The sequence below is a fragment of the Malus domestica genome, chromosome 13 (assembly GCF_042453785.1).
Source record: "Malus domestica chromosome 13, GDT2T_hap1".
NCBI lineage: Eukaryota > Viridiplantae > Streptophyta > Magnoliopsida > Rosales > Rosaceae > Malus > Malus domestica.
This window is the reverse complement of record NC_091673.1, coordinates 18,815,726-18,835,132: the sequence shown is the minus strand read 5'-3', so window position 1 is coordinate 18,835,132 and position 19,407 is coordinate 18,815,726. Positions and strand designations below refer to the sequence as shown.

At 39.3% G+C, this 19,407-nt stretch overlaps 1 long non-coding RNA gene across 1 annotated transcript; it reads right to left on the bottom strand.

The window, feature by feature from the left end:
* Nucleotides 1–6,066: 6,066 nt before the first annotated feature.
* On the bottom strand, nt 6,067–12,222 carry LOC114820732 (uncharacterized). The gene is made up of 2 exons (XR_003768185.2): nt 8,022–12,222; nt 6,067–7,898 (listed from the first exon to the last, which is right to left on the bottom strand). It is a non-coding gene; the product is annotated as an uncharacterized lncRNA (long non-coding RNA).
* Between the last annotated feature and the right edge of the window lie 7,185 nt (nt 12,223–19,407).

Genomic DNA, 19,407 nt, shown 5'->3' with positions numbered 1-19,407 from the left:
CTTATCATTGTGAAGCAGAATTCACCAAGTGTTGGATTGTTCACCCACAAATAAGGAACGTGAGCAAGGTTAAGACCGCCGTGAGACATGATAGTTTTACCCTACTGATGACAATGTCGTAATAGTAATTCAACCTAGTGCGAGAAGAACCGTTGATTCACACAATTGGTCATCGTGCTTGGTTGAAAAGCTAGTGGCGAGAAGCTATCGTGCGTTGGATTATGACTGAACGTCTCTAAGTCAGAATCCAAGCTAGAAGCGACGCATGCGCCCGTCGCCTTGCTAACCTGCAGTAGAGGCCTTGACCCCCAAAGGCTCATGTCGTAGGTTAAGTCATCGCGGTAGATGAGTGGCGGTGGCCGCCTTGAATTATAATTTCCACCAAAAAGTGTGTAGAATTCTTTGCAGACGACTTAAATACGCAACGGGGTATTGTAAGTGGCAAAGTAGCCTTGCTTCTATATCCACTGAGATTCAGCCTTGCGTCGCTTCCATTCGTCTCTCCCATTTTCTTCCTACACACAACCTTTTCAAATTACTCATGTTTCGAGAGGCGAGGCTATTAGTCAACAATTGGGCAAAAATTCCTCACACTTTGGCCTATCCGACAATTGTGCGAAATTGTTTATCGATCTTAAAGTTGACTACCAAATTCATGTCGGGACTTTAATTCTGCCATGTTTTTTTTTCAAGTCATGTCGGGGCTTTAGCTTTGCCATGTATTTTGACATATAGCTTCGTTTTATGTCGACAACAAGCGAGGCTAGTACAACTCATGTGATTTGCTATAACATGTCAAAAGGCATTCGAGCCTTGCTTTATGCCGATAACAAGCGAGGCTATGGCTACCTATGCACATTGTCAATGGCATGTCGCAGTGCGTTCAATATCTTGACATTTTCCTCGCACAATATGATGCTCACCATTGTTATAGTTTGTGGGTTGTTATATGATGAATGAATGACAAAAGTGGACCGTCTAATATTGGGGTCCTAAGTCATGTGAACATATTTCGTAGTCCAAGAAAGCAATTTTGGTTATTGCACTGGCCAACCCAAAAAATTGAACGACGACACTTGAGTACAGTTGGCTACCATGTCGCAAAATAAGTCTTGTTGGACATTAGCTTTGCATGTTTTTTTCCAAGTTATGTCGTGACTTTAGATTTGCCATGTCGTTTTCCAACTCATGTAGGGAAAATGTATGTCGCAACGCGTCAAGACTCGCAAAGTGTCAGCATAATGCGTGTCATGACTTGTCTTTGACATGCCAATGACAAGCCAAGCCTCGCAAAATTTCGATATTGACATGCCAAGGTCATGCCAAACCTCGTAAAATGTTGATCAAATAGTAAGGGATTCGTGGAGTAAACCATGCAACCATTAACTGGAGTTGGAGGAGGAGAAGGAGGGCGGTGGGTGGAAGGAGTGAGGGACGGAAAACACCAAGGGGTTGTGACACCCAAAACATCAGTCCCATCCCTCGTGTTCGCCAAGGATTCACATGAGTTGCTTGATTTTGTTGCCAAACGGATCCATCGTCAGTTGATGGAGGAGAAGAAAGAGGCCCTTATTCATATTTTCGCTGGATCCATAGCCAACCAGTCTCACCCTTCGACGTGATTCAAGTTTTAAACCTCCTTTTCTTTTAAGTCAATTCCAATTTCAGTTTAAGCCTAGTATATATCTAACGACATATGTTTATGGTTTCTTGATTTGGTTTGAAAAGAAGAATTTAGCCTCTCTACGTGAAACTCATGTGGGTTTATTTGACAGAAAACTAACAATAGTTTAAGTTTGGACCTCAATTGGTAATGGAGCTCACGAGAGTTTGGTTAACAACTTTTTAACCACGAATGTGACATTAAAAGTGCCATGACATCATATAGACTACGAAAAAAATTTAACCTTTTTTTTAAAATAAGGATCGTTACTAGGTATATACATATACATGTGTGTGTGTGTGTAAAATATATAATATAATATAAATGAGTTACAGAAAACTACTGTATTCGCTGTTTTGTTTGTGGTTGGAGAGCTCTTCTTATTTGTTTATAATAATAATATATATATATACAGAGAGCTTAAGGGAAGGGATCCCCATTTTTTGAAAAAAATGGGGATTAGGTGTGGGGCCCAATTCACATCAAATTTCAACGATCCGAACCGTCTATTTTGTTAGTCTCGATTCATAGATCATCCTTGCAAAAATTCAATTCAATTCGAAACCATTTGCCTATTTAATTATCAATATCACATTTCATATTTTCTTATATAACAAAGTATTCGTTCATTTCCTTGAACCCAATTAGATGTCTTAAACATTTCCAATTTAGCTAATATTTTGCAAGGATGATCTATGAATCGAGACTAACAAAATAGACGGTTCGGATCGTTGAAATTAGATGTGAAGTGGGCCCCACACCTAATCCCCATTTTTTTCAAAAAATAGGGATCCCTCCCCTTAAGCTCTCTGTATATATATATATATATATATATAAACGTGAGAAACATGAACATAGTTTCTGGACAAATTATCAACCGTTTGACTTCGCCATCTTTGAAAGTTTGAACACGGACTAAAGCCTGATTCAAACAGACGCGGAACGTTGAACCCTACAGGCTACAGTACTTTTCGGACAAACAAATTCCTGCCCAGTGATCCATGCATTGTTCCGTGTGGTTTTGTTTTGCATACCATTGGGAGAATGAGCTTATTTCTTCTTTACGAATAACGTATTTTGATTGTACAAATTTTGTAATAGGAAATGTTTAACTTTTTAATCTTCATTTGCATATCATTCTTACCAAAATCATTTTAATCGCAGATCATTTAGTTATTGAAACGTATAAAATAAATCGATGGTGCAAGATCATGAAACATATTCTTGATGAAAAGTCCATTTTATTTGATACCTTTGGTACGATCTCCAATTCAAATGATTTTTTTTTTAATGAAGAAGAAATTTATTAAAGCTTAAAACCTCTAATACAACTGTTTCTCATACAATCAAAATTAAAAGCCTCCATAGTCGAAGTTGGAAGACAAAAATCCCAAAAATGTGGGTTGGCAACTGTGAGACCCACATGAGCTAATGTGTCCGCCACAAAATTAGCCTCCCTATAAATATGCTTCCAACTAATATGTTGAAATTCAGAAGCCAACCATTTGATGTCCTCTATGATAGGTTTGAGATGACAAGGGGGAATCCAAACATCTTGCACCACCTGGATGACAAAGCTTAGAATCCCCTTTCCACCATCAACTTCTTCACACCTTTGCACCTTGCGAACAAAAGCCCTTCCTTTAAAGCAACGGCCTCCGCAACCGAAATGATGGCGCCATCAAGGTTCAAAGCCCCCGCACCAACAGGTTGCCCCTCCTCATTTCTAAGAACTAAAGCAGTTGCAGAGTGATCCAAACTAACCGACCCATCAAAGTTTAATTTCACATAGCCATGGGGAGGAGGACACCAGCAAATGGGGTGTTGGTGGCAAGGATCACACCTAGAGATCTTCTTACAATTAACTTTAAAAAAAGATAAGCCTACACTTGTGGCAATGGAGATACTCCTAGCCGGATTAGGAATCATACAATGGTGGCAATGGAGATACTCCTAGCCGAATTAGGAATCATACTTCTAAAAAAATCATTATTTCTATCATTCCATATTTGTCAACAATTCAAAATAGCTTTACTAAGATCACTCAAATCATGCATTCAACATTGTCAATTAGTTCCATCCAATCTAAAACATTATTAAACTGAGTCAAATTATTCTTCCAAGGACTTATTTGAGAGAGGTTCCACATTTCTTTAGCATGCTCGCAATTAAGAAAAAGATGATTTTGAGTCTCATCCTCATTGCCACACATAGGGCACAATTTGTCAATATTTTGAATAAATTTACTCAATCTCATCCTAGTATAAAGTTTTTCATGAGTAAAAAGTCATGCAAATTTTTTTACCTTCGAAGGTATCATTAACTTCCATATCTTCTTAAGAAGCTTCTGCCTTTTAACTTCTTGATTATTATTACTCTAAATCCAAGTCGTTGACTTGATTGAGAACTCACCATTAGAGGAGTGTTTCCACACAAAATTGTCACTTTTATTTTGAAGGGAAATAGGCACCATACAAATTTTCCTCACAACATTTAGGTCCAACACTTGGGAGAGACGAACTCTATCCCAACTTTTATTATCAATAAACTCACTCACTTTAGTGTCCCAATTTATGTTTTGTCGTTGATTTTCAGGAAGTAGTTGGAACAATGGATAAGGAAAAACCCAATGATGGGTCCAAAAAAGTACATCCTCACCATTACCCATAACCTATCTAATTCCCTTGTTAATAACATGTCTACTATTCAAAATCCCTTCTCAGGCCAAAGAGTGGTTCTGCTTGACTTTGCAACTAAAAAAATCATCCTTCTTTAAGTACTTTCTTTTAACAATTTGCACCCACCAATTGTTTTCATCCTTTAAAACTTTCCATCCTAACTTAGCCAAACATGCATTATTGAAATGATCCACTCTTCTTACACCCAACCCCACTTGATCCTTAGAAGTACACACTTTTTTCCAAGCCATAGGTTTTAACTTTCTATCTCTCCCCCAAAAGAAGTCCATATACTCATTGTTTAAGTTATGAGTTACTCGAATAGGACATTTAAAGCAAGACATGATATGATTCGGCATACCAGATAAGTTGGACTTAATGAGAGTTAGTCTTCCTGCCTTAGAGAGAGTATTAGCCTTCCACCCAACAAGCTTTTGCTTAACTCTTTTGATTAATTCACATTCATTCACTGGATCTTTCCAAAACACAATATTATGAATGCCCAGATATTTGCCGATGGTAGTTTTATGTTGAATATGTAAAACATTCACAATAGCATTTCTAGTTTGAGAATTAGTATTTTCTGAAAAATAAAGTGAGGATTTGTGGAAATTTACCTTTTGACCCGAAGCTTTGGCAAACATATTAAGAACATGAAGTACATTCCTAGCACCCTTCGTAGTTGCCCTAGCAAATAATAAACAATTGTCTGCAAAAACTAGATTTGATATTCTAAATCCACCAGGAGAGGACAAAATACCAACATGCAATTCAGGGGTAGTGACCATTTCGTTAGAGTGTCTAATCAACGGTTCCATGCAAAGAATAAAAATATAAGGGGATAAAGGATCCCCTTGCCTAATTCCCTTCTTAGGGTAAAAGTAACCATGGGTAGAACCATTAATTAAAATCGAGAAGGAAGTTGAAGTAATGCATTCCATAATTAAGCTCACCCATCTTTCCGCAAAACCTAATCTAAGAAGCACATACCTGATATACTCCTAATTAAGATAATCATATGCTTTTTCTAAATCCAGCTTTATTCCCATTGCTCTAGTCCTTCCTTTCTTACCTTTAAAACTAGAAAACATTTCATGCACAATCAAAATATTATCATGAATACAATGTCCCGGAGTAAATGCCCTTTGGTTTCCAGATATGCAATGGTCGAGAAGTGGCTTTAACCTTTTAATGATGATTTCATGATGATTTTATAGCTCACATTGCAAAGACTAATTGGTCTATAATTACTTATAATTACTTACCACCTCAGGATTTTCCACTTTTGGGATGAGGGCAATGTTGGTATGATCAATAAGCCTGAAGCTAGTACAATTTTCAAAGAATTCCTTAACCATAGCACTCGCTGAATCTTTGATTATATCCCAACATTCATGAAAAAAACTTGCACCAATTCCATTATGACCTGGTGCTTTCAGCGCACCAATTCTTTTAACTGCATCCCATATTTCTATATTTTCAACAGGCTTGAGTAGAAGTTCATTGTGATGGTTGTCAATACAAGGATCAACAATATCTACAATAGAAGAGATATCCACAAGAGCAGGGGGACTATCACAAGAAAATCGCAGTTTAAAGTCCTACACAAAAACCTATTAGACCCTCACCCTCATTCCACGAAAACCCATAACTATCCTTAATATTTCGAATTTTGTTTATACCATATTTAGGGCCTCGTATTTAGATCTCGTATAAATACTCGGGGGACTTAAATATAATTATGTGATAAAGGAATGGGCAAATATGTAATAAGTGAGGAGTCCTTATTCTATAAAAGGACCCCTCACCCTCACAATTAGGGGAGGCCAATTCCTAGGCCCTCTCACCCCCTCAAAGCTCTCACTCTCAAAGCTCTATCTCCCTCAAATAAATACATAATCAGTGTGGATGTAACCTAAACCTTGGGGTGAACCACGATACATCTTGTGTTATTTACATTTCTTGCAGATTCACGATTGGATTTACGTTGTTCCAAGACCTCCGGTTTTGTGCATCAACATTTAGCGCCATCTGTGAGAATTAACATGAAAAACTATGTCGATTCTCTCTCAATTTTTCATCTCACCATGAATCTGCACAACCTAAGAACCCAAAAACCTCACTCTTTGGGCTTTTCCAGAATACCTTCGCAGATCTCCAACCACCTCTCTCTCTCTTCCATTGAACCTCACCTGAAAAAAGCACACTCGTCAATCCATCACCATCTCAAATCCCTTCCGTACTCGGACCACCTCATATCCCTACAACCGGAGAAAATCAGTCGCCATTTTTTGTCGTTACTCTCATAAATCTCAGAGCAGAAAGTCATGGGGGAAAAGGGTGTACCGCTACCAAAATTGGGATGTCAATGATCCAGCATCTGTAATCTTCAACAAGAAGTAGTTCTCGGAAATCCTCCATCTAAAAAATGGTTTTGCTGCATGCGTGAGGAGTCGTGAGGAGGCACTACCACCACCACCCACTTCGAGAACACCAAGACTCGGCGTGGCACCATCTCCCTGCCTTCTTCTGCTGACGCACACCCACTTCCTCAGACCATTTTCCACCACACTTAACTCACACAGCATTCAACCCATCTCTCTCTCTCTCTTTCTCCTGTTCTACCTGTGGCCCGTTGTTCTTTGACTTCTTTTTCTCTTTGGCTTTTCCTTTTTGCCCTTTTTTCTTTTTACTCTCTCTTCCCTCTCTCTCTCATTGATTATTATTACCGAGAGAGGTAAACTGTCGGTGGAGTGCGAGCATCCTATGATTCTATTGATCCATGAAGAAGAAAGTCTCTCTTCATTTGTGGTATTATAAGTCATTGTTTTCTTCTCCCTTGACTTCCACAGTAAGGCATGGTGGAAACAGTTCTTGGAGCACCACTGTTTTAGCATTTTGGTCTCTCTCTTAATTGCCCAGTGACCCGAAATCATGGACCACAAGGCTTGGCTTTGAAAAAAAAATAAAAATCTTCAGAGAAGACAATTCTTGCAACTAACAAAGTTGCCACTCATTTGGGAAGAATTGAAGAAGAGACATTTTCATATCCAGCTGAGAAAGGAAGTGAAACAGAGAGATCGAGGAAAAATCTAAATGAGAAGTTAGCTTCAGTTCTCCTAGACCGCACTGTAAAAGAAGATCCCGTTCCAGAACATGCAAAACCGGAAGAAAAAGTTATAGCAGGTGATTGTAGTGAGAAGGCAGGAGAGTCGGTTTTAAAGCAAGAATTAGAGGAACCTTTGAGGCAGGGAGTATCCACAAATGAAAGATCAACTCATTCAGATGATGCAATGAACGAATGCATGCAGCAGCTAAAGTTTGTTCGAGAAGAACAGGAGCAAAGAATACATGAAGTGGAGGTTACAATCGCCATTCCCGAGCTTGCTGCGAGTGTGAATCAGAAAGCCGGATCTGGAGAAATGGCTAGCGTCTTGCGGCTGTGGACTGCGGTGCCCGGCAGGGACGGTTCGTGACTCGGTGAGCGGTTTGACTCAATGGCGTGGCAGATGGTGGACGCAACGTGGTACAACATTTCCAAGGCACCACTGATGGCGCTAGAAGGAGATTATAAAAAACACATTCATTACGACTTGAAGAAGATAAGCTTTCTCTGTCTATTATTATTCCTTTTGTCTGCCACCTGTCAAAAGAAGAAAGTCAAGAGGAAGGAATTATACCTGATGATGGCGTTGCTGCCCTTCTTTATGCCTTAAAAAGCTGGAAAATTTCTTTTGACTGCACCCTGGTCAAATAACAGTGAGTATGGACACAGAATTCCTAGCTATATCATGTAATTATTATCTGCCATCTGCCCAAAAGAGAAAATAGAAAAGAGAAAGTGAAAGCAAAAGCAGAAAGCAAAAGAGGATAAAAGGAAACAGACATAATTGCGGTGGTGATGACATGCAGAAAAGAGAATTATAGGCATGACCCATTGAGCAGAGGGTCGGATTTACTTTAAATGATGTAATTTATTTTTCTTATCTTTCAGAGACATCTGTATAAACCCTATCAGAGGGTAAAAAAAAAAAAAACAAAACAAAAAAAAAACAAAACAAAAAAACAAAAAAACAAAAAAAGGGAAAAGTTCAAAATAAATGGGCTGGAATGTTGTGTGGAGGGCGAAGACCCATAAGCCCAAAATAGCACCAACCAGTTGAACCAAAGTACGACCAGTACCACAAAAAATTATTCGGCACCCCGTCGCTATTATCACCAACCAGGTGATCAAAAGTACGCTCAGTACTCCACAATTATTCGGCAACCCGCCGCTATTATCGCCAACTAGGTGACCAAAAGTACGCCCAGTACTCCTCAATTATTCGGCAACCTGCCATTATTACCACCAACCAGGTGATCAAAAGTACGCCCAGTACTCCAAAATTATTCGGCAACCTACCGCTATTACCATAAACCAAGTGATGAAATGTACAACCCGTACTTTAATATCATTTGGCAACAAGCCATTCATGCCACCAACCAGGTGATGAAATGTACAACCCGTACTCTCCTTCATGCCACCAACCAGGTGATCAAAAGTACGCCCAGTACTTCAAATTATACATGAGCATTACTCATGTCAATCATACATAAACATTCATGAGCATTACTCATGTCAATCATACATAAACATTCATGAGCATCACTTATCCAATCATACATAAACATTCATGAGCATCACTCATGTCAACATTCATGAGCATCACTCATGTCAACATCTACGAGCATCACTCATGTCAATCAACATAAACATTCATGAGCATCACTCATGTCTATCAGCTTCAAAAGCTTCATTTACCAAAGCTCTAGCTTTAAAAGCTTCATTTACAGAGCTCTAGCTTCAAAGACTTCATTTACAAAAGCTCTAGCTTTGAAAGCTTCATTTACAGAGCTTCAGCTTCGAAAGTTTTATTTACAGAGCTCTAGCTTCAAAGCTTCACTTGCAAAGCTTCACCTACAAAGCTTCAGTGCAGGGTATACAAATACCGCCTCCGAACAACCGCCACTTCGGCCCATACATGGATTCAATTTGAAGTCTCCAGCCAACAGACTCTATTGACCGAAGACTTGGGGGACTACATTATATACCATATATTGGGCCTCAACGAGGCCTCATGAAAAATACTTGGGGGACTTAGCCCATTATTTATGTATTAAAGAGCGAGCCCTTATTCTATAAAATGGACTCTCTCACTTTCATCAGAGAGCACCCATTATTCATGTACTAATGAGCGATCCCTTATTTTATAAAAAGGATTCCCTTACCTTCATTAGAGAGCAACGCCGCCAGCTGAGCAACCACCTCGCCGCTAGCATCACTCCTAACCCATCACTTATGTATTGAGGAGCGAGCCTTTATTCTATAAACGGGACTCCCTCACCATCATTAGAGAGCATCACCACCTATTGAGTAACCGCCTCGCCGCGAGCATCAACTCTAGCCCATATTTATGTATTGAGGAGCGAGCCCTTATTCTATAAAAAGGACTCCCTTACCTTCAACGCCACAAGCCGAGCCAACAAAGGCAACATAAGCCACGAGCCTCGCAGCCTTGCAGCATGTGCTACTTCTAGTTGAGCATCATTTCAGATTGAGCACCGCCTCATATCGAACATCAGTTCAAGACAACATCTAGTTACTTCGGCCCACACATGGACTGAATTTCAAGTCTCCAGCCAAAAGACTCTTTTAACTGAAAACTTGAAGGACTACTGTTTATACCATATTTAGAGCCTCGTATTTAGATCTCGTACAAATACTCGGGGGATTTAAATGTAATTATATGATAAAGGAATGGACAAATATGTAATAAGTGATGAGTCCTTATTCTAAAAAAGGACCCCTCACCCTCACAATTAGGAAAGGCCAATGCCTAAGCCCTCTCACCCCCTCTCAAAGCTTTCACTCTCAGAGCTCTCTCTCCCTCAAATAAATACATAATCAGTGTGGACGTAGCCTAAACCTTAGGGTGAACCACAATACATCTTGTGTTATTTATGTTTATACCATATTTAGGGCCTCGTATTTAGACCTTGTATAAATACTCGAGGGACTTAAATGTAATTATGTAATAAAGGAAGGGGCAAATATGTAATTAGGGGAGGAGCCCTTATTCTATAAAAGGGCCTCCTCACCCTCACAAACCCTAAGCCTCCTCACATCCCCTAAGCTCTCTCTCCCTCTTCAACAGAGAAATATAATACAATCAGTGTGGACGTAGCCCAAACCTTGGGGTGAACCACGATAACTCTTGTGTCATTTACATTTTATGCAGATTCACGGTCGGATTTACGTTGTACCAAGACATCCGGTTTTGTGCATCAACAATTTACATTTCTTGCAGATTCACGATCAGATTTACGTTGTTCCCCCCTCCGATTTTGTGCATCAACAAATTTCATTTTTTTTTCTTTTCGAACAGTTGCCACCGTTTGGAAATACCTTGTGTTCTTATCACCTAATTGCAGCCAATTGACTTTAGCTTTCTGCGCCCACATGACTTCTTCCTGTCTTAGGATTGAATTAAGTTCCTCACTAAGCTTTATTTCTAAATCAATCTCTGAATCAACATTTTGGTTTTTCATGATGGTTTCTTGCACCTCAGCAAGGTCCCCAGGGATTTTTTCCTTACGCTCCTTTAAATTACCAAAAGTTGTTTTATTCCAACCTTTAACCAGATATTTGAAAGGACTCCCAGCACACGCCCTAAAAGTGTCAATGGGACCAAACATTCCATTGCATCGCCAGGCATTCTTAACAAAAATCCTTAAAATCAAGATGAAGAAGCCACATAGCTTCAAATCTAAAGGGATAATTATTCTTATAATAATTTATTAAATTGTAGGTTAAGAGAATAGGTCCATGGTCAGACCCACAAATTGGGTAGTTAAACCAATAAGTATTTGCTATAGCCCTATCAAGTCTCTCATAAATTCTGTTGTTATCAACTTGGTTGTTGCACCAAGTAAAAGGGACACCAGAAGCATTTAGAGATAAAATGTTTCCTCTGTTTAAAAAATTGATGAGCCTGGTCATATATGAAATTGTAGCTTGGCAACCTCCTTTCTTCTCAGTTATGTCTACTATATTATTAAAATCCCCCATTAAGCACCATGGTTTATTCTTAGGGTCTAGTTTAAGAATATCCTCTCACAATTCCAACTGTAACTGTTTTTTAGGAAAAGCATACACAAATGTAAAAAACTGATCTTGATTAGAACAAGGATCATTTACTAAACAATGCAAATAACGAGAAGTAGAAGTGATAACAGTAACTACAACCTTGGACGAGTTCTATACTAAACATAGACCACTAGCCCTACCAGTAGGGCTACAACTAAATATCTTATCAAAGTTTCCCTGGACCTTCTCTACATTAATTTTAGTTTCCATTAAACAGAAAAGGTCCACCTTAACGCTAGCACACAAAAGATTAAAATTACTTCTAAAATCAGGTCTTACAAGACCCCTACAATTCCAAGTCATGCACTTCATTAATCTATCTCTTTAAGCAAATTCTTGTATCTCGATATTGCTTCGGCAATCTCGTCATTGACTTTTTTACTTGGACATAACACTCTCATACTTGGCCTAAGGGAGGATATCGCAGCTTCTGCTGCCATAATGGAAGCCACAGCCATCCCCCACAAGCCTACTTCCCTCCCCCACATTCCTACTTTCTTCCCGAATCACTACATCGCGCCGATTAAACATACAATTACCAGCAAACATATTCAGCCAAGCTAAATTCCAGCACACAAAATTCTCACAGCAATAAACAGTTAAAATGGTACCGATAAAATCAAGGGAATTTTAACGAAAAGCACCCGGTACTGTTTACTTTAACGAAAAATCATATTTTTACATAAAAAAGTCAATCCCGGTACTATTCACTTTATCCTTTATTTTATCCTTATCATTAAAACTCAAAGTTTTCAAACCTTTTTCATTAAAAAAAGGTCGTACCCAGTGCACAAGGCTCCCGCTTTACGCAGAGTCTGGAAGAGGTGAATGTCGGCTAGTCTTATCCCCATTTATGGAGAGGCTGCTCCCAAGCTAGGAAGCCCAAGACTCCCAATTGAAATCAATAATCCCCCTTACCCAAAAGACTAATTTAATAATCTCAAGATTTATCGCAACCGGAATTGAAGCTCTATAATCCATCGGAAAACCTCTAAATTAAAAACCACTTCCCCAACGGAAAAGTGAGAGGCGCCGCCCCCAACCTTTTGAAACCCCAAATCCCGAAAGTAAAAATTAGCTACAATAAAATATCCATCTGCAAAACAAACTGTAAAAAGCAAAAACCAGAATTAAAGGATAAATCACAAAAACCAAATAAGCACCAGCACTTAGCCCGTCCCCATTCAACTTCCTACGTATTAATTAGCTCACCAACAATATTTATACCAACGCACATATTTATACGAGTTTGGTAATCCATAAAAGACTCAGATATGCAGGAGAGAAAGATGGAGAAAGATCATGGAGGATGGACAAATTGTGCATATACTCCTACCTCGTTTCTCTCTTTTCTTTTTCATTCTCCCTCATTTTCTGCCATACGTTTGCCTCTCTATCTTCAACCGAAAAAGAAAAAGAAATTGAAAATGAAAGTGAGTGTCACCGAGCGAGCCGTTTTTCTTTATTAAGAAAGAGTACTATTATTCACGTAAACAACCAAAATATCATATTTCAAATTCGCCTTCTAATCACACTTAATTCTTTACTTCCAATATATTGTTTTGGCTGACATATTTTTATACTACACCGGTATCATCTCATATGACAAGTGATACATACAACAATTCAATAAATTCATTACTTGACATGACATAACATGTACATAATCACTTGTCCAATGAGATAGTACACCAATGTGATACAAAAATATGATATACCTAGCATTTTCCTAGGGAAATGATAAACACACACTTTTATAGCTTCCTACACACCTCTGGTTAATCATGTTCATTGTTTTCGTTTGATTTATTCAATCCGATGGCCTGGAACAAAGAGGGGTGTGGGAAAAACTATAAAAGGTGTGAAAATCAGCTCCCTTTTCCTATACATACACAATCAACTTCATTCAATGAATATTATGTTGCAATTTATTACATATTTGTATATACTGATCTAGTATTGTAATATAAGCATATATAAGACTTCTCATGTATAGTCCATAGTATTGGATCATGCTAACAAATGATAACAAGCTGGGATATATAGGAGCATGCAAGCCAATGCATAGCGGTGGCTCACGGATGAAAGGACGTAGGACAGTCTCCATGCTCATTCAGCCGGCCGGCCTGAATGCATTTAGAAGGCCCAGTAGGTGGAACCGGTGCTCTGTTGATCTCGTAAAGCATGAAACATGTCCATGCTGGCCTTTTTTTATTTAAGAGCAACTCCACCCCAAGCACATAGGTTGGTCCAAAGTGAAAAAAATAGGCTGGCACCCCTTAAAAACCCTCCAGCCCATCCAAATAGGTTGGCACCCATCCCAAGCCAATTCATAGGCCGGCCCAAAACATGCTGAGCTAGAGACCATCCTACATCATGCCGGGCTGACGTCATAGCCACCTGAATTTTTATTTATTTATTTATTTTGCGTCGGGTCCCAGCAGAAGAGGCTGTATCCACTAAAGCAGAGGCCGCAAAGAGAGGTCCGTTAGCCGGAGATGGCGGAGAAGGAGATGTTGGGCTCGACTGAGACTGTTTGTCCGCGTCGGTAGCAGACGATGGGCTGCCGCGGTTGGTCTGACACGACATCGCGGACAGTGCCGTAGGCGGAGATAACAACAAGGGTGGAGCCAGAACCAAAGGCATGAGCTGGTGGTGGTATAACAACGAAGAGGATGGTGGTGGTGATGATGATGACGGTGGCGGTGGTAAGGGAGGAGAAGAGTCGTTTCATCATAGAAATGAGTGGGGATTGACGGCATGGGTGGTGGGTTGGTGTGCTCTGGTCTGCTTCATTGGAGATGTCTACTTCAGAAATTAAAAATCAAATTATTATTTTATAATAAAAATTAATAATATTTTAATAAAATTGACTAAACTATTTAGTTTTAGGGGTGGGGATGCATTTGGTCAATTAAATTGTTCATGGGTCTATCACTGTTCACTGAGTGGATTAAATAAACTTGATGCCAGCGCATTTTTTAGGGGTGGACTTGCTCTAAAGGCCTAGCCATTGCTGGACTAGTGTTTGAGGAACTAAATATCAAATAGATAATGAAGATCATCTCGGCTATGTTGAAGAGATGGTAATTTCTGCTAGTTTGCTTTGTGTATTTGTGTACGAGAGAGTTTTGTGTAAAGTATTAATTATGAATTTAAAAGGAGGCGAAACATGGTTTATATAGAACTGTTAGCCTCCAGCATGCATAATCCATATTTTGAATTAATTTTGGGTATTCATGTATATCCCTAGCTTAGAGTCTCATGTACTGCTGAGTAATGATCGCAAACCTATCCGAAGATCGAATGGAGAGGAAAAAGGAAACGAAAAAGACCCAGCTTGGGGGGCCTGCAGGGGCTGCTCAATTTGAAAGAGAATTCTAGATATTTTCCCAAGAATTTATGGGGTCCGTTTGATCAAATATAACTACAAAATATTTGTTTTATCATATATCGACTTTCTTTTGGGAGTTTTAGACTACTTTTCTTTTTGTTTTACACAATGTTACTTGATAATCAAAACTGATCTACTTAGAACATCCTTTAAAGATTACCTTTAAAATAAAATTAACTAAATTTGAAATCGTTTAGTCATTTAATTCTTATGCAATAAATAAAAGTCACATTTCTTTAATTCCATATTAAAACTGTGCCAACTTTAATCTAATAGTTAAATGAGGATCAACTTAACTAAACTTCGTATTTAAATTGAAAAGAAATTTAAACGAGTTAACCGAATAATTAGAGTGTTCAAGCAGGAAATCTGGCTGGTGGGTGTTCTTGGCTCAAGCACATAGCTCTCCGAGGAGTTGGCTCTTTGGTTGATTGCCGGGCTCCTGCTTGTCGCAATGCTGCAAGAGGAGAACAAAGTTAGTTCTGAAAGGTGCCTTTGTGGGGCCTTAGGTATAGGCCTTGAGGCTCGCAATCAAAACCAACTTAGTGCTTAGGCGTGCCACTGCCATCTCTGTATGGCAGATGTAGAACAAGTGTATTTTAAGCCGATTAATTGCGCCCTAAGTTATTTCTGACTTCTTGTTTATTAAAAGATTGTTGTAGATGGGTTAAGTCTACATTAAGTTATTTTCTATGCCTTGAGATCAAGGACTTTTAGTTATCTTGTATGTTTAAAGGGTGAAGGTCCAGATTTGATCAAGTCATCAATTTAACTCATTTCCATCTTCTTATGATGATAAAATCATTAAGTGAACCAGATCTGAGAACATATGGGGCTTTGGGTCATCAAAAGACTGAAAACAGCTTGACTATAAACTAGGGAATGCATTATAACACTAGATCTATTAATTGAAAGACAAAACAAAGAGGGTTGTGCAAGATTTCACCTTGTCGGGCAACGTTAAACGTTTTGCAATCTCTTCTCTTTGCAATTACAAACTGATTGAGTACTAAAGGGGATGACTGGAAAAGAGTTTATACATGAGAGATCGATACTACAACATTTAGGAAAAGGTAGCAGAGCTTTTACATAGACAAAAGATGTCTTTATAAGGAAATCTAAGGCTAAAATGGTGCAGAGTCTGGACAAAGCACGACTTTCTGGGTACTTGCTTGGCTGGGAGACAAGTTGCATGTTTGTTTCTTTGATTGGTTAAGTGTCCTTGTCTTTGGGCCCTCTTCCTCCTTTTATAGATGAATTAACCCGACTTGTGTTGTTTCTGTTCTTGCTCGAAATCAATTGGAGGGTAGGGAACCATCAGTATTTTACATGCTATGCCATTCATAAAGTGCTTTTGGGCCGAGAGTTGGTGGATTTCCATCGGTTGTCAATTCCTTTGTAAGCACATAATCTTTGCATTTAATGAGAAGCCATCATGTTGTCTCGAAGTGGACATATGGACTTGGTGCTGGGTTTAGGGCAGAAACTCTTCTTTTGAACTTTTTTGGGCTTTCTCTCCTTTAAGCCCAAAGTTAAATATTAACCTAAACAGTACCCCCTTCAATTGTTATTAAGCCTGCAAACCGAGGTGCTAATAATGATTGAATAGCCATCTTCTATTGACCACCATTGCACGCATTCTCCTCAGAACTTGCACCGTTCCAAAAGCAACCGTTTAGCTAACTGAGACCTTTGCATTTACCCACAATCTTTGTCCTTAATCAACAGTTTATTTACATAATCCTTTCTTAATCTTCAGGGTAAATACCTTAAACAATTTCAGTTCCTTAAATTTTTCAGAACTTCCCAAGATTCTCAAAACTCCTAGAAACCCTTATTGTTTTTCAACTTCCCCCTTTTGTTCTTAAATCTTCATATTTCCTTCCAAGTTTAACCAATGGCCCCAAAAACTTCACAAACTCAATCTTCTCATGAATCTAGTAAGGGTATTGAAACCATGCGCCGTTTGCTTAATGCCCTTTATCGTCCTCAAGCAGGCCTACACACTGAGCTTTTCTTCGAAGAAGGTAGGGTACACTTACTAGGTCTTGCATGGACTTCTTAGGTTCCAATTGTAGTAGAGACCAACATGCCCAAAGCCAATTGGTTCACCTCAAATCCATTCTTGGCTGAGTCGAGCATATCTTCATCTAAGTGGTCAAATTACCGCCGTGGTTTTCCTTTGATGAATGATGAAGCTTGGGTTAAGTGGATAGATGAGCTCGAGCCTTCTTTCAAAAGGAAATGGATGAACAACGACATTTATGAATTGATAATGCTCTCAAAGACCATTATGGTCGCTAAGCCCGAATTACTAACCACCGTTCTTCTTTTCTAGAACTCGGGCACTAATACTTTTGACTTTAGGATGGGCCCCACTTCTCCAAATATCCTAGATATGGCGCAAGTCTTCGAGCTAAGACCATCTAGTAGACTAGTGTACGTGACTCACGATTGGGCTCCCTCATCTCATTCAATTGCTGAGAGTTCGGGCACAAGTTCGGCTTCCCCTCTTCACTTAGAATATAACTCCGCCACCTTTAAGAGTCATGGGACATCTTTCAAGGGTTTTATCCTTTTTGTGAAGGACAACTTCGGTGCAGCCCCTAATGCTAACTTAGATCAAGAGCACATGTACTTCCTCTTGTACTGGCTCAACAAGCATGTTTTCCCCAACAAATCCAATAGGGTAAAGGTTGAATGAATCCTTTTAGTATAAGCTCTTCATAATTTTGATGATATTGCTACGAGCCCGTTCCTTCTCTTCCATCTTTACCATCTCTTTTTTGAGATGACTCGAGGTGAACCGTTTGAAACCAATCTAAATGGATCAATCTGGATGATCCAATTATGGTTACAATGGTACCTTCCAGAGGTTCGGGCAACTAACTTGGAATGCCCAGAAGGTGTGGCTCTCGCCTGAATTCTAGCTACAACTCCTCCCACAGATCACTCCACGTTCGCCTGCTTTTATTTTTTTTAGAGTTTGCAGGACTCGGGCAAACTTAGAGTGGGGAGCGTCCGTTCTTAGGAGGTATCCTTGGTTCTTTAATTAAGCTTTCCAAGATAATTTTGGAGAAAATGCTGGCCATACTTGTAGAGAGAAACTTATTAGCTGCATCCAACCACGGGACTTAGCATGGGGAGTTTGAAAAGATCGTTATGAACGCGGGCTGGAGGTTTATCATCCCAACATCTGCAGTACGCAGCTAGGCTTTAGACATGCCATTCCAATCCTATTCTTTGACTCTATTCATTGCAGTACCTCTAACCACTTCTATTCTCCTCAAGAAGTCATTTTTCGAGCTGCCCGACGTACCCTTGATATTATAAGCAAGGTTGCCATAAAGCCTTTGGCCTTTAACTTCGAATGCACCTCGACTTTCTTTATTTGGTGGGAGGCTAAATGGATCAAGAAGTATGGAGGAGATCTGCGGGAAGCTTACGATCGTCTCTTCAACCAACTCTCCCTTAGGTCTTATCCCAACTCGGGCGAGCTTGAGTATTGGAAGGAAATGGTCAATCAAAAGAACCAGTCTCTTATGATAGGTGTTTTTGTTCTTTTAATTTATATTCTAAGAAAATCTTGTGAATCCACCTTTCCTTAGCTCCTTATTCATCTTTCTTAACATTTATAGCCCAATGAGACACTGAAATGGCAGACATTGGGTCAGAGGAAGAATCTACTGATGCGCGGATTCTTCACAAAGCTGCAGCTTAAGCTAAGAGGCTAGAGGCTGAAGAAGGTGGGAATATCTCTGAGCTATTTGGAGATTCGGAAGTCGAGGGTGAGCCCGAAACAAGCACTCAAGTATCTAAGCGGGCAAGGACAATTGTGGTGGAAACTTCTGACTTTGAGCCCGAAGAACAACCTAAACCCAAGCGGGCAACTTCCACCAGGAAGAGTAAAAGAGCTAAAACTTCCAGGTTTTCAAAAGCTACCCTTGTTTCAAATACTTCTTCTGTTGATATTACCATAACGGGTAGGCAGAAACGTAAAGCCTCCAGTAAGTGCACATTGTCTCAATCTTTTGTTCATATTTCATACTTGAGAGTTCAATAACTTTTATTCTTCTTGAACTTAGGACCTCCGGTATCCAAGAAGTCAACTTTTGTTTCAAGGGATAAGCCATTAGGCGTGGAAATGTAGCGAATGGCTAAAGAACATCAAGATGCCACCATTAAAGCTTTAGAGGTATAGCCTGCCATGTTTTTCAAATTCTTCTCTTCCCTCTTCTTTCAAAATAACTTACTGTCTAACTTTCTTCAATAAGAGATTCGGGCAGAAAAACTCTCTTCACTCGAAGCTTCATCTTCTGCAACTCAATCTAAACAAACTTATTCTTCTCGAGCAAAAACCATTCCCTTAGAGGTAACTCCCATTTCTCAGTTTGATTACTCAATTGGGAAGATGATCTAAGAATACCTTTTCTCATCTTCCTCTATTTTTTTTTTCTTTTTAGCCCTATCTAGCACAAAAAATCCA